Genomic DNA, 13,879 nt, shown 5'->3' with positions numbered 1-13,879 from the left:
TCTGGGAGTAATGCCAGTCAGTTCTAGAATGAACGTTCAGGGTTATTTTACTTCATTCAGAAATCAGATTTTATATTTTTTTTCCCCCCAACGAAGTTGTTTGTTTATCTGGAAATATCAGGATAAAATGAAACCAACCCAAAACTCCTTTACACTTTAATACTGCACAAGCAAAGGACAGGAACTGATAACAATATACCCCTTCCCAACCTGGACTTCTACTACCCACCTCTGGAGACCTGGTATTTATCCCGTTTGTTGAAAAACCAAAAGTTTGACATCCAAATAATTTTTGCTACACATTTATTTATGTTAATAAATTACCATAAAATTAGCAATCTGTGTTCAGGGTAAAGCACAGAATTGAGACAACAAAGATGTTCCTGATACAGTGAGCCACTTGGAAACCAGCAATATTTGAAATTGTTTGGACAGAAGCAGCAGACTCTTAGCCAGACTTCATGAGCAAAAATCACTAAATTTGTCAAAATGACTAAACCCCACATTTCCATCTTTTTCTCTTTTGTTTTATATGCTTTGCATGTCAGACAAATTATCAGGAAAATACTCCTTGTGTGACATTTCATTGCTTAATGCTTTACTGGTGCAGTAAAACAAGACAACTGCTGAAATTATAGGAAAATAAATTTGTAATTTCTTCCTCATTTAGCCATTTTTGAAGCTCGTGTATAGGAAAGTCATTAATGTTATGTCCTCCTATCGATGTTCCAAGCCTTTCAAGGGATAACTAATGTTTTTTCTATACTCTTCCATGTGGCCAGTTAAATTAGACACATTATTTCTGTGCTGTTAGAGAACACTGATCAATAGACACTTGGAAAGCCCTCTAAAACTAAGTGGAAACACTTCCTCAGTGTCAAAGGGTTCTAGTTTGGGTTTGTACATTGCAAACATTTAACAGAGTAGTAAGTGTGTGTCTGTGGCATTTTAATCCAACATCAAAATCTCTGAACATTAATTTCTGTTTGAAAGTACCGTATGACACTTGGTACGCATTCACCATCACCATGGTGGTTTCACGGAAGGAGACACTGCTACTTCTCCGTCAGCGCTAGGCATTTTTTAACTGGCCTTTCTCACTGGGAATCACTCCACAGCTGAACTCTATTAGACCCCCGCTCACAGAGCCTGCACGTTTCAGCCCAGCAAAACTTCACTGAGAACAGTGCAGTTTTTTATTCAATTTTTTTCCCTTGGAAATTGGGCTGCATACTGCCTTTTCACATCAATAGTATTATCTTGAGATTATGATTAGGTAGTGTAATATAACAAAATCTTTTTCTCCTATCCATTTGTTTTTAATTGTGAAAAATCAGGTACATTTCCAAGCCTTTTTTGAAATGTACAGCTGGTAAGGTATGCAGTGAAACCTGACTGCCATGATATTCATAGAAAGGGAGTGAGCAGACTCATGTATTGCTTTCTTTTTGGCTGTGAATACTGCATTATAACATTATTTCAAACTCTAATAAACCCATTAGTTTGTATCAGTAAATAGCGTACGTATCATTTGTTCTACAGAGTCACTCTGCTCTTATTTAAGAATTAGTTCAATGCCTCAAACACATTAGCAAGTTCCTTAAACAGCGTTTCATAATTTCTTAAGCAATTATTCTCACATTTTCCAATCTCACATCTTTTCTTGAAAGCCAGAGCTGTTCCAAATCAAACATTTTGTTTGCACAAACAAAATTCCTCACACGCATTACTTGAAAAGAGCTGTTAAGAAAATCATGGTTCTGCTAGAGCAACGTATAAATGGTCCTGCCCTTAGCCCTACTGCATATAAATGCAAACAAGATACCTGATTGCCCCATACCTTAATAATGTTACTTAAAATTTTTTTTCTGTGGAAAGACAAAACCTGGCAACTATGCCCCCAAATTTCTAAAGGGGACCCATGTGGGGCTTTGCAAACTTCAAATTAAAGCATTTACTGTATTATTTGTGCCGGATCATTGATTATTGCAGTGGATAATACCATTTTCCATTACTGTTCTTCCTGTGCCATTAAATATTCAACATCTTCCTCAGCACTCGGCGAACCTTTATGCAAAATACCCTCAAACCCGCAGCCCAAGAGGAGCGCACTTTTGTCCTCGCCAGCAGCAGAAGAGGCAGGCATGGCGGAAGCGCAGGGGCTGTCAGCGGGCGGCCCAGCTCTTCGGCTGGCGAGGGGCCGGGGACCTGCCCGCGGGCACAGCCTCCTGACAGCAGCCGGGTGTTCGGACACTGCGGGCAACGGCAGGGCTGCTGAGCAATGCCTCCACAGTCCTAAGAGAAGGCTGGAAGGACTCCCGTGGTTTAGAAGGGTTAGGTCCGAGTAACTACACTTTATAGCGTTTAAATGTTTAGCAACATATGTTCACCAGATGTGCAGAATGCAGTCACGTACCGATACACGTACAGTGAGCAGCTGCCTGCAAATCAGTAATGTGAAAAGTTACTAATCTTTGGCCACAGATCACTTGTAGACGAGCTGCTAACAATGGATACAAGCAGTGCTCTGCTCTCCCTTCTGCTTTTTGGAAAGCTCCCTCGCCCCCATGCCAGCCTGGCCAGGAAGGCGCTTACAAGTCAACACGGGTAGGGAAACACGGCGTCTGCTTCCCCAGTGCCGAGCAGGGAGCCAGACCAGCCAAGTGCCACAGCACCGGGCTCGCGGCAGCGACTCTGTGCAACGAAGCAACGTTCACGTCTCTGGTCTGGCCCAGTTCTGCTGCACCCAGCGCTACCCAGCACGCGGTGCAGGGGTCTCAGGGACAGGCTGCAGACTGGGTGCACTGATGTGAATCAACTTTTCCTGTGCTCGGGAGGGGGGATGGATGCCACGATCAAAGTTGCAAGCCTCGTGCCTGTACTAGGACAGCCTTCACTCTGCAGAACCTGTTCTCAGCTCCTCTGCAAAGCAGGTTTTCTTCCTTTCACCCCAAGAAGATTTGCTGTGCTCTTAGACTTCAAAGAAACTACTAAAATAAAATAAAATAAAAAGAAAGGCCTGAAAACAGGACTTTTACTCCATTCAGAGTAGATTATAATCTCAATTAGCCATGTTTTCCCTCAAAATTCTTTACTATTTGCATGCAACAAATTTACGTATCAAACTGAATTATATTCACTCTTTAAGACAGGATCAAGAAGAATAAATTCTAAGTATTATGTACTATAAAAAGAGGAAAAAAGCTAAATAAAACTTGGGAACTGTCATGTAAAAAGCAGGCAGCAAACACCAACCTGCAAAGGAGGCTGAGTTAAAGCCTCAGGAATATCTTTGCATTATCGCTGAACTGTCAAAAGCAGAGTTGTCAAATAAATGGAATACGAGTGAGAGGATTTACCGTTTTGAGGCATGCGTTGAGCCAACCAGTAATTCCTTCTATAAGTCTCCGGACAAATTACTTTAAGAGCACACAATAATTAAATATGCAACAAGGCAGAAGCAAACAAAAATGCAACATGCTCCTACACTGAAACAAGGGCAGTTATCCTCCATCGTTCGTTCCCCACCTTGCCAGCTCAGAAAACACCAAGTGCCGAGTGCTGCAGGTCACTGCACCGCCAGCCGGCCCAGCCAGTGCCGAGGCAAAGCGGAGAGCAGCCCAAGCAGCTGAGCGCCTTCCGACCCCGGGCTCCGGTGGGAGCCCTGGGTGATCCCCCAGACAACGCGCACCACAGGAAGGGAAACAAAACCCTAACCACTGTCAGCCGTCAAAACTCCTGAAAAGCAAGGGAGGGCACGGGGGGCCCAAGCGGAAAGGTCTGATGGAGGCGGTTTAGGTTAACGTCACCTGTACTATTCTCTCCTTCACTGTCCTCAAAACCTGCTGGCTTCCTCTAGCACCAGCAGGGAAGTAGCGCTCGGCGGGACCGTGTCCCGCAGCGGGCAGCGGTACTCCAGCCCCACACCGCCCGCTCGCTGCCGTCCGGTCCGCCCGCACACGCCAGGCTGAGGGTTCGGGACAGGCCTCCCCCCGGGGACGGGGCAGGACAGGCGCCCGCTCTGACGGGGCCTCTTCGGGAGAAGGGTCTGCCCGGCCGCAGGGCGGCGGCGGGGGGCGGCAGGCCTCCTCAGTCGCCTCACCCCGGCCTCCCCAGCGCGGGGCACAGGCCCCTCCACGAGGGGTCCGCAGCCGTCCTTCCTCAGCCGGGCTCTGGCGACGCGTCCGCGCTCCCGCAGAGCTGAGGCCGGGCAGCTGGGAGCTGCGCCCCACGCCCGTGGCCTGGGCAGTCAATTTTAAACGACCTCAGCGGTCGGGAAATGCCGAACTGAAACACCGATGCCAGCGACTGCAAGGCTCGGTGCTGTACGAGTGCGGGCGAGTCGCGCGCCTTGGAGATACCTGCCCAAGTAACCAACAACCACAGCAGATCTTGCCTTACGTGATAAGCTATAGTTTAAAAAAATAATAAAAAAGAAGTTTGTTTTAGCCTCACTTTCCCAACAACAATCAGAAAAGGTTTTTTAATTTTTAAAAGCTTGGAAATAGTTGATCTCCCCTTGCATTCAGATACTATAGTCTATAATTTAATTTCAAACATTTCAGCTGATTTTTAGATGTATGGGTTTCTACAAAAACAGGTTACAACTAGTCTTTACAAATAATCCCACGTTTTTTCTAAACGTGTAGTCTGTTGCATGACTGCAGTATGAAATTCTGAATATCAAATCCACAGCCCATAGAAAATGCAATTCCATATAGATTGTAAATCCATAGCTAATACAAACAGTATAATGATTCTACATATAAAGAAGCTGCTATATCACCAATTTCCTCAGCACTAGCACGTTTGTAAACAACAGAAATTGACCCAAGGCTGCATTATTGGGCTACTGCTCTGTGAAATTTCTCACTGTTTTGTAATTATTCCTCCTCTTCCAATTATATACAAGTGTCAGAAAACAGATGGAAGATAAGCCATGAAATTCCTCACAGCAAGAAAAACTCTACAGGCTTCTTACAGATTTCTTTCAAAAATGCATAGAAAAAAAGACAAGTCAAAAAACGGAGGAAGGTACCCTCGTGGCAACACCTTTCAGATCCCATTTCCCATCCAGAAGAGATTGGAAGCGATTACCTGACAGCCGACTTAGTTCCCTAAGAAATTAAGTGGGAGATTTCATTTCAGGTGGTTGTAAATACATGTCCACATCACAAAGTGACAATACTTGTACAACCACTTTTTTAATGACTTTGTCAGAAGCAGTAGGATTAACTTCTGCATTCACCAGCTCACTTCATGAACTCATGTTTTTCAATTAAAAAAAGATAAAAGCTAATGAAGAGGTTAAACTTTGTGACGCGGGTTTCGAAAAGCTCCCAACCATGTATTTCATCAAGAACCCTCAAAACCCAGGAGGCTGTAATGGAAAGAGATTCGGTACTACGACGAAGATGATAAAGGAGGAGGCTGCTGGAAAACGTGCAGAGGCAAGGAGGTCTCGCCAGTGCTCCACCGAGTGCGGCCACGAATCTAACCGCTGAAAGACACTGACACCACGAGGCTTCACCCGGCTTTACAGCACTTGTATTTCCATACAGTCTAAATCCTCATTTTTCCAGTTCACTTTTTCTACCACATATGACTCACCAGAAGGCACTTCTGCGCATGGCTATAGATTTTCTTCTGGCATTTTAGGGGCATTTATAGGGAAGACTAACATATTTTTCAGATGGTTTTATTCCTTTTATTCTCACCTAGGAATTGGAATTAGCAGAAAGTACAAATTAAATAAATACTCAAGTAGCAAGCACCAACACAAAATCGAGTGCTCCACTGCGCAGCGTCTCTCAGAGGCTCACCGTGCAGATGTCTGCCTCACATTTCACAGGAGGGCCTCCCCAGGCATCCTCTTGCAGCCCCCCAGCGTTACACATGTTCCTGTGCACGTGAGTACCAAGAAAAAAATCCCAAAGATACCACATAGTAAGATTCATTTAAAAAGCTGTTACTTAATTTAAAAAGTCTATACTAACTCATTTCTAAAAAAAAAAAAAAAAAAACAAACAAAAAAAACAAAAACAAAACCAAAAAAAAACCCCCCACAAAAAAACCCAGCAGTGAGGCAGAGGGAAACATTTGATTCGAACTGATGCATGGAAGCTGGGGATGACAAGATACTTGCAGGTTTTTGGCATGTGCGTCTTAGAAAGGAGTCTGTGGACTTTTCTTCGTCCCAGAAGATCGTTCCCTGGATGAACCTCATAGGAGTTAATTTCAGGTCAGAGTCTACACAGCCAAGTGACACCCCCTTGACTCCTCCTATGGCATGACCTCCCCTTGCAGAACAGCCCTGTCCCCATACTTCCCTCCAGGTACAGCATCTCTGCCAGACACTGCTTCTATCACCTTCTCAGACCAGAAATTAAGTCCTACTTCTCTAGCTTGGCATATTTTTTAAAGATACCGTTATAAAAACAAACTCAAGTACAACACTAAATTCCATGGAAAGGAGAGGAGGGGAAAAAAGGAGAAGGTGGAAACAGGCTTATGTAATTAGCACAAGAAAACTCAAACCAAGACTACAGTAAAGGATAAACCCGGCAAGAAAACATACTCCAAAATCTCCCGCCTAGCAGAGGGCCGCACTGATATATAGCTACAAATTTAAGCCTATTATCAGCACCCCAGCTGCACCAGAGCTCCTTCCCCTAGCCTGCCCAGAACCCAGAAAGCTGCACTTGTCTCAACCGGGGCCGTGCAGAAGGACGCGTGTGCTTGGCGTGTGCTTCAGCGTGCTCTCGGAACCCGCTGGCAGCGCGTGTGCAAGCGTGTGTCCACAGCCACGGCACGGGGCACAGCACCCTCCTCCAAAAAGGGCCCAGGGGTGCAGGGGCTGCGGGGCCAGGCGGGCTCAGCACAGCAGCCTGGTGCTTCAGCTCCACCTCCTGGGGAAAACCAGCCTTTCTGCAAAAACCAACAGTCCCCTAAAATTGTTAATGGAGAAACGGGCTGAGAACTAATCAGGCATGTGCATTCCCCCAATATTCAATTCAATTATGTCTCTCTTCCTAAATCATCTTTTTTATTTAACAAAACTCTAAATTGCCACAGCTAATAAGCTCAGGAGAATCAGTGTACACCATTCATTTCTGGGAACAGGCCGATATTTTCTAAGACCCATTAATAACTCTGACAGGATTTATGTACAAGATAAATTCAATTCAATTTCCTTTTTCAATTAACGGCCAATTATTCGAACTCAGCTCAACCAAAAATATTACTCAAATATCATTAATCTAACAAAAATTAACTTGACTATTCTCTCAGTAATGAGCAGATATAATTTTAAGGTAAAATAACACACTTGAACAAAACATTGTCCGTCTGTATTTTTAGGAACACTGCTCACCACTGGAGCCCTTCCAGTCATGCTAGCTCAGGTTATCATTATTAAGGATAATGACTTGAGCAAAGGTCTCTCCCAGATCCCACTGTTGGTCACCCAATGCTTTATCTAGCTTAGCTTACATCTAAAAAACTACTGGTATAGAGTGCATGGAGTCAAGTAAAAACAGCCGGCAGGGGCAGGAAGCATAACCATTTTCTACACATTACGGCAATGCATGTACTCATTTACCTAGTCCAAGAGAAAATGTCTGTGCTACTACCGAATTCGAGCATTTTGCCTTCTTTTATAGTGCTTCTCCTCACTTTATCTTTACTGCTCCCACCTGTCCCGGTGTAACCCACCCCCCCATCAAGCCAGCACTGGGTGCTGCACACCCAAGACCACCACTGCGCCTCTGCAGCTGCCTGCTCCTGCCCTGCTCCCAGCACAGCCATGCACTGCGTCGGTGCAGGGAGACGGGAGCTGGGTTGGATGGGGATACCCCCAAATGCTAGTGCATGGGGTGGGGGCGCAGACAGGCAGCCCGAGGAACATGCAGTTCTCCTACACAACACCAAGTATTTGTGCCCCACTGAAGAGGTGGTGCAATGGCAGCCCCCAGGCATTTTCTAGGGACCTGCTCATCAGGAGACCCACACATGCTCGCAACTGACTGATGCCTTTGTTACCTTCAGCAAGGCAAACATCTTGGTCTCCATAACCCAACCACGGATTTGGCAGGGGGTGAGGGAAGAAAGCCTATCAGAAAAATGGACTGTTATCTGCTGATCTGCTGAATTCTCCATTAATAATCTATCTTTGCCCATTACCTGGGTGGTTGTTTAAGGGAAGTTTCATTTCAATAACTACCTCACCAAACTTGAACTTTGGAAGAAGGCAGCCATGTGAACGCAGCATCCTCTCTCTCCTTTCAATTTATTTGTATTAGCAGTGCAAAATAGCATTTGTGGTTTATGGTGCCAGTGTTGTCTAAACACATCTTCCTAATGTCAGAAACACTAGTTTTGAAAAGTATCTTTTTTTGTTTTTTAATTGGAAAAAAAATCTGCTACATAATGAACGAATTACAATGCAATACATTCCTACTAGAAGAAGCAAGCCAAAACTTCAGCACATCAGATGTATAGCCCAACAGCATTTTTTTCATTGCAAAGGTTATCTATTGGACTGAGCAAGCAGACAGGCAATTGAGGATTCTGTTTATTTTTAAAGAATAAATCTATATTGAGAAGTAAAGCAACTACCCTACTGTGCAGATGCTGCCACAAATCAGCTAAGCGCTGTAACGACCACGCAACTCTTAACATGCTCCCTAAAAACTCAAAGCACGAGCTGGTGACAAGCTTGCTCTCAGAGGTCTGGTTTGCCAGGAGTCCTCAGGATTTGACTTACTGCAATAAAGATTCTCTCTCAACCTACTGAAACCAGGCATTCAATGCAGCAAGTATGCTTTAAGCTATGCAGGAGTTTCTTCTGCCTTATTTTAACAATAAAAAAAAAAAAAAAAAAAAGAAAGAAAAAAGCCTTTGCTAACCAATCTAAAACCTGAATTGAACATTGCAGGAATAAAATACAGGGCACCAAGCAAAACTAGCTTTGATCTAATTACAATTAAAAATGTCACTGATTATACTGACATGTTTTCATATAAAAATAATTACAGATTTGATGAAAACATCAACTTATTTCTGGCTGCTATTCAGCTTCAGTATGAATGCTCTTATTCCACAATAAAGGCACCTTATTCACAATTAACTTGGGCTATTTAAGAAGTATCAACAGGTAAAGTTCATCAAACCCAACCATATAGAAAAGCATCGAGATTTGTAATTTACCCCTTACATGAAAAATACCATGTACAGTAAAATTAACAGAGAATGTAAATGCTAGGACGTTGGGAAAAATCAATACAACTGCAAAGACCTGCTTCATTAAGAGTGAAGACCACTGGGTATGCTCACAAATAAATAAAACAATTGTACTGAATTTCTCAGCTTCTCAGACTTCTACTTATTTCAGTCCTTATATCTGTCTTCTCTCTTCATGAATTATACATTCTATAACAGAAACTAAGATCTACTTTCTAGATTACATTTTATATGACAAAAAAAAAGTATCATGGTTTTAAACAGAGATTTACAGGAGGCTGAATTTTAAAAAGCATTGCCAAGCTATTTGAGTACCTGAAAATTTCTGTCTAGCACACAAGTCAGTTTGTCCACACTAGTTCGCTATCAGTATTTCCAGTCATAACTGGAACAGCATCAGAGCTGCCTGTTTAGTTAATCTGAAACTTCCGGGAAGACATTGTTACACTTGCAAAGGTTGTCACCCACAAGCCTCATTCATAACTGTTGGGAACTCTTAACTCCAATGCTGTCATCTTCTCAGAGCTGATAAGCATTAGCTCTAATGTAGCAGCTTTCTGCCAAGAGATTAATCTTCAGATCATTTTAAATTTTATAAAACTGTGCATCTCTAAGTGTGATATGAATTGCTTCATCCATGTGCATGTGCATGCTGCCCTGCACTCCCCATGAAACCTCTGCAGTTTATAACGCTTGGCCTTAATGATGTAATGAAAGCCTTAGGTCAAGAGTCACTGCCAAAATCTGACACTCCCTCTCAACCCTTCCCTTGGAGTCTGCGAGCTGACCACCCCACTGGGACCAAAGACCTGCCGCGAGCTGTCAGAGGGCCAGCGGCATCTAACGTTCCCCTAGGCTGTACACTCGCTGCTCATCCTATGGGCCGGGGTTTTATTTTGTGTGTCGTCTAATAAGTTTTGAGTGGAACAAGCTCCCACACAGCTTCATCCTATCACCTATGGCAAAACAAAACCAACCAACTGAACCACAGCTTTCTCTCCAGTCACGACACCTCCCCCTCTCCCCACAAATCCCAAACCTAAAACCAGTCTGTTTTATACCAGATTTGGTATACATGGCCATAAATGACAAATGCCTGGTATTAAACTTTGTTTGTGTCTGGGATGATGCAAAATTAACCATTTTGATCCTTAATATATAGTGAATTATTAGAGTTTTTAAAACCAAATCACTCCATGAGAGACACCTTGTTATCACATTGGTTTGTATTTCTCAACATTCTTGTGAAACATGCATCCTAGGTTGCCCTGAACTAGAAGAGAGAGGCTGCAGGCTAAAGGGACAGACTACAGAAAATGTTTTCTCAGATCTCACTGCCAGTCCTAATGCAGCCAAGCTGAGTAACTATGGGCAGCAAAATCTGATTTAGCTTTACAGGAGCCAAGCCAAGGAAAGCCTTACAGAAGAAGTGATGCCAAAACTGCTAGAAAAGGGGATATGAGAGCAGCAGGGGTAAAGGTTAGCCAAACTGCAACTACTTGGGCTTCTCTATTTCTAAAGAAAATAGCATTATACAACAATATATGTGATAAATGTTTATATTTCAAAGACAGAGAGGTAATAATATAATAACTACAAGGCTACCATCTGCTGCCAATTCTGTGCCTTAGAAGGGATGGAAAAAAGCCCACAGAAGTTAAAGAACTTTGCAATCAAACAGAACTAATGAGGAAACAGGGAGACACATAACATTGTGCGAGCCAAACCACGCTGGAGATAAGACTAAAACTTTACCCTAAATGGACACACCACAGTGGTGAAATCCCCGTTCAGATAGTCATCCAATGCATAAGTTATATGCACACAAAAACTGAACAGAGGAGGTGAAGAACTGCCAGTTCAAATCACATGTGCAAAAAGTCATTTCTACAAATCTTCGATTCATGACAGTGGTCTCAGGAACTATGTATGAGGACTATCAGCATTAAGTGTCAAAAAGTAGACTATAAGAAGTGAAAAGGTTAAGAAGTTCAATATGAAGGTGCATCCTCTCTCCTTTCTAGGTTTTCTGGCTTTGGTTCCAAGCCACTACTACTAAAAGTCTAACAAGGAAGGTATAAAATATTCCTCTAGCACACAGCATTTTCTCCCAATGATAAACACACAGCATAATTAAACCATTGCTCATCTTTTAGATTTTTCTCTTTTCCACACTGAACTGATTCAGCTCTAAAAGGTTTTTATGGGTTGGAAAGAATGACAGACAGAAAAAAGCCAGAAACATCATCCTGAGTCACCTCCACCTTTTCATTATGCTTTTAAAAATTCTGACACAAGAACTGGGTGCCAGAACACCCATGCTATCTTCACTATGTCTGTATACAGAGATGAAATCACCATCTTTCTTACACTCCTTCTCCACTAGCTACGCTTTCAAGGATCGCTTTCCTTCTTGAGCACTGCAACAGTTCATTTCTAGTTTGTCCAACACAACCTCTAAATCCTTTCCAGAACTGCTCCTTCCCAGACAGGGAGTCCCCTCTACTGAAGACACCTTACCAACACGCAAGGGTACTACGCTCATCGTTATTTCCCAATAACTTTGTTGATTCTATCAGCGTGTTTTTACACTCACTGCCAGGTTACTAATGCAGATGAGCCTACCTCTGAAAAGATCTGAGGGCTTCTATGGGAAACGCTCTCCCTCCTGTGATCATCTCCATTTGAGACTAATGGAGCCGTTTCCTAGCCATTCAACACCGCTTTACTGGTAGGTGTAGTGTTATTTACAAATGCCCTGTCATGTGGAGCTATGCCAAACACCTTTACAAACCTGTTTTATACCTTTACAATTACTAGTTCAACAGAGAGTAATTTAATCAAGTAATAAAAAGCACATGTTTGGTTAGACTGTTTTCCATGGAAAACAATACTGCTACAAGCAGTCTTTTTTTTTTTTTCCTCCCCTTTATTGACTCAGTATGTTGACAGAATTTCTTTTTCCAGGAAGGCCTAGCTTTAGTAAATACAAAATAAGAAGAAAAAGATATGCAAAGTAACATTTATGACAGGAAAGGGAGAATTACAAAGGTGGTTGGGGAATACTGCAAGAAAACATAGTGCCTATAAAATAACACTAGTATGTGAAACAAGAAATCACGTTACTGCTTTAAGTAGGAACTCTGCAAAATACAGAATTCTTAACGGAAACACAAACAGCACATGCTCTACATCTAATATTGCTGTCAACCTCCTAAGAGCCTTTTTATCCACCATAGCGGCATCAAAAATAGACATATCTCACGTTAAGTAAAATAACTTCAATACTATAAAGTACTGTGACCATCTTTAAAAAAGTTACAGATATTTTGTTATAGGTTGCATTAGTCTTCTGTACTGTGTTTCCCAAATTAAGATCACGGATGATTATCCTTTTTTCCCGTAATCACAGAAAAGTCTAGGTGAGAAGTGACCTCTGGAGGTTATCTGAAAGCTGATCAGGTTACGCAGAGCCCCTGATAGCTCTTCTCACCTTATCAGGAGGTGCTTGCTGCAGGTCCACCACAGCTCTGCAACAGGACCCCTGTGGGGTCTGCGTTAGTGAGCAGGTTTATCTGGACGCAGTTCTGAGCTATAAGCGACTCTTAAAACATGCAGTTCTGTCCTACTGCCCTTCATGTACCGGGGCTTTCTGAACATCTTCAACATACAGTTTTAACATTCCTGATAATCTTGTTCTTCTCTTTGATGAAAAAGAGAAAAAAATCCTTATATCTCTCCTCCAGTTCCACATTACCTGGGCTCCTAGCCAGAGTCACTAAAAAAAATGATGAGATAAAAACCTTTCCAGGTTCTTATTCCCCTAAGTTACATACTACCAAGCTGGGATTTGTGTGCGTGTTGGAGGGGTTGGCTTTTCCTTGTTTGAACCACGTGTCCCAGTTGGTACCTTCAGCTGCCAGGCAGCACCAGCTCACGTGCAGGGAGCTGAGCCCCAGGATGCATCAGGGAGCCTGGCAAGAGGCCTCCTCGGAGCCACCGACAGCCACCAGGCAGCATCCTGGGAGCAAAGTAAGCTGCTGTCCTAGAGAGCAGGGAGATGGCACTGATTCACCTCTGGAGGACTGTTCTTGTACAATCTAGCCATAATCACCTAAACAAACAGCAGACCTGTTCGTGCATTGCACAGTCCCAGCAATGACCATACAATCACTTCTGCTCTGCCTAAAAGGCAACTCCGCACACGCGCTTTTACATTCACCTAAACATCACTCGCTTACTAGTGGAAACTTGTGCTCTGGCTCTTCTCTTGGTCCCACAGGTGAGCGAGCCTGTGAATCAGCTCTGGTGATTCGTAACCCAAGTCTTGAACACTTGCCAAGCCCTGTCACCAGCTAATCACTCTCCAGAGCTGGCACCACTGCAGACTGTCAGACAGTAACACATTTCTTGAATGGAAGGTAATTCTGATCCGCCAAGAAGGTTAGTTATTAGAGGGAAAAAGCCCCTTAGACATTCGTTTTAAAGAAAAGACTTTCTGTACAATCTGATCTTCTACTCATTTTTAAATGGATGCACTTCTATGAAACCAGCATTTACATGTCCTACAAAGTAAACGCTCTTAGTAAAGCTGTAATCCTCATCATGATGGAAACAGCTCACACCCCCACAACAATCA

The 13,879-nt window shown here is 43.1% G+C and overlaps 1 protein-coding gene across 2 annotated transcripts in view; it reads right to left on the bottom strand.

Moving 5' to 3' along the window:
- INPP5A (inositol polyphosphate-5-phosphatase A) overlaps nucleotides 1-13,879 on the bottom strand; it is a 259,975-nt gene that overhangs the window by 164,261 nt on the left and 81,835 nt on the right. The gene's annotated exons all lie outside the window — the stretch shown is intronic.

This window comes from Harpia harpyja, chromosome 10 (genome assembly GCF_026419915.1).
Source record: "Harpia harpyja isolate bHarHar1 chromosome 10, bHarHar1 primary haplotype, whole genome shotgun sequence".
Taxonomy (NCBI): domain Eukaryota; kingdom Metazoa; phylum Chordata; class Aves; order Accipitriformes; family Accipitridae; genus Harpia; species Harpia harpyja.
Note: the sequence above shows the minus strand (reverse complement) of the source record. Positions and strands in the feature narration are given on the sequence as shown.